The sequence below is a fragment of the Mytilus edulis genome, chromosome 4 (assembly GCF_963676685.1).
Source record: "Mytilus edulis chromosome 4, xbMytEdul2.2, whole genome shotgun sequence".
In the NCBI taxonomy this organism is placed as follows: domain Eukaryota; kingdom Metazoa; phylum Mollusca; class Bivalvia; order Mytilida; family Mytilidae; genus Mytilus; species Mytilus edulis.
The window spans coordinates 1,788,085-1,790,639 of NC_092347.1; positions in this window are offsets into that span (position 1 = coordinate 1,788,085).

Below are 2,555 nucleotides of genomic sequence, written 5' to 3' on the forward strand. Positions count from 1 at the left end.
TATGAATATTTCAAAAAATTTGAACCAATCGTTTTATCACAAAAAATACACTGGTTATATAGCAGTTTGACAAACACTTATTTTGATCATTGAAAAGCTTAATATTCCCTTAACAACACAACGTAATTTAAACGTTTAGCTGATTTTACAGAGTTATCTCCCTGTAGTGTTAGGTACCACCTTAAGAGTATCTGACAACACAGACATTAAGTCAAGCTCATGTCTGTCATTTAGTGTGGTTCTAATATGTGCAATTTTATATTTGCCTTGGAATGCTTTTTTCTAGTGCAATATTCAGTAGAATCGTTTACCAGCTATTGTCATATTAAAAATGTAAAGTTTACATTGTAAAGGATTAATTCTATTTTTTTTATTGGAATAATTTCGTATGTGCAACTTATCAATTTATATGATAATATCAAAATACCATTTTTATACGACCGCAAAATTTGAAAAATTTTTCGTCGTATATTGCTATCACGTTGGCGTCTGCGTCGTCGTCGTCGTCGTCGTCGTCGTCGTCGTCGTCGTCGTCGTCGTCGTCGTCGTCGTCGTCGTCCGGCGTCCGAATACTTTTAGTTTTCGCACTCTAACTTTAGTAAAAGTGAATGGAAATCTATGAAATTTTAACACAAGGTTTATGACCACAAAAGGAAGGTTGGTATTGATTTTGGGAGTTTTGGTCCCAACATTTTAGGAATTAGGGGCCAAAAAGGGCCCAAATAAGCATTTTCTTGGTTTTCGCACTATAACTTTAGTTTAAGTTAATAGAAATCTATGAAATTTTGACACAAGGTTTATGACCACAAAAGAACGGTTGGGATTGATTTTGGGAGTTTAGGTTTCAACAGTTTAGGAATTAGGGGCCAAAAAAGGGCCCAAATAAGCATTATTCTTGGTTTTCGCACAATAACTTTAGTTTAAGTAAATAGAAATCAATGAAATTTAAACACAATGTTAATGACTACAAAAGGAAGGTTGGTATTGATTTTTGGAGTTTAGGTCCCAACAGTTTAGGAATTAGGGGCCAAAAAGGGACCCAAATAAGCATTTTTCTTGGTTTTCGCACCATAACTTTAGTATAAGTAAATAGAAATCTATGAAATTTAAACACAAGGTTTATGACCATAAAAGGAAGGTTGGGTTTGATTTTGGGAGTTTTGGTCCTAACAGTTTAGAAATAAGGGGCCCAAAGGGTCCAAAATTGAACTTTGTATTATTTCATCAAAAATAGAATAATTGGGGTTGTTTGATATGCCGAATCTAACTATGTATGTAGATTCTTAATTTTTGGTCCCGTTTTCAAATTGGTCTACATTAAGGTCCAAAGGGTCCAAAATTAAACTTAGTTTGATTTTAACAAAAATTGAATCCTTGGGGTTCTTTGATATGCTGAATTTAAAAATGTACTTAAATTTTTAATTATTGGCCTAGTTTTCAAGTTGGTCCAAATGGGGGTCCAAAATTAAACTTTGTTTGATTTCATCAAAAATTGAATAATTGGGGTTCTTTGATATGCCAAATCTAACTGTGTATGTAGATTCTTAATTTTTGGTCCAGTTTTCAAATTGGTCTACATTAAGGTCCAAAGGGTCCAAAATTAAACTAAGTTTGATTTTAACAAAAATCAAATTCTTGGGCTTATTTGACATGCTTTATCTAAATATGTAGTTTGATTTTTGATTATGGGCCCAGTTTTCAAGTTGGTCCAAATCAGGATTCCATATCAAGTATTGTGCAATAGCAAGAAATTTTCAATTTCACAGTATTGCACAATAGCAAGAAATATCTAATTGCACAATATTGTGCAATAGCAATTAATTTTCAATTGGAGTTATCTTTCTTTGTATAGAATAGTAGTTGATAATATATGTTGGAAATTTGCCAGACATGACTATGATGTCATTTTCTATTTTTATTTGCCAATAACTTTATGTAAATAACTTCATTGGAAATTTGCCAATATAAAATGTTGCTGATGAATCTTTTTTTCCTTATCTTATCTAAAATGCTTTTAGATAATGTATGTTGGACATTTGCCAGACATGACTATGATGTCATTTTCTATTTTTATTTGCCAATAACTTTATGTAAATAACTTCATTGGAAAATTGCCAATATAAAATGTTGCTGATGAAGTTTTTTTTATTGTTTTATACAATAAACAATGTATATTCACTTTTACTACCAACCAATCTTTACCATTCAGTGATAACAAGCACTTTATTTTACATTTTAATATTTTATGATGTATTTAAAAGAGTAGTTATTGTTGCAAACTCCATTAGAAATTTGAATTGATATCAGTTTTGGAAAAAGGGAAACGGGGATGTGAAAAAAAAGGGGGGGGTTTAAATTTTTCTCATTTCAGATTTCATAAATAAAAAGAAAATTTCTTCAAACATTTTTTTGAGAGGATTAATATTCAACAGCATAGTGAATTGCTCAAAGGCAAAAAAACAACTTTTAAGTTCATTAGACCACATTCATTCTGTGTCAGAAACCTATGCTGTGTCAACTATTTAATTTTAGATTTAAAAAGTTTGAAGAAGAAA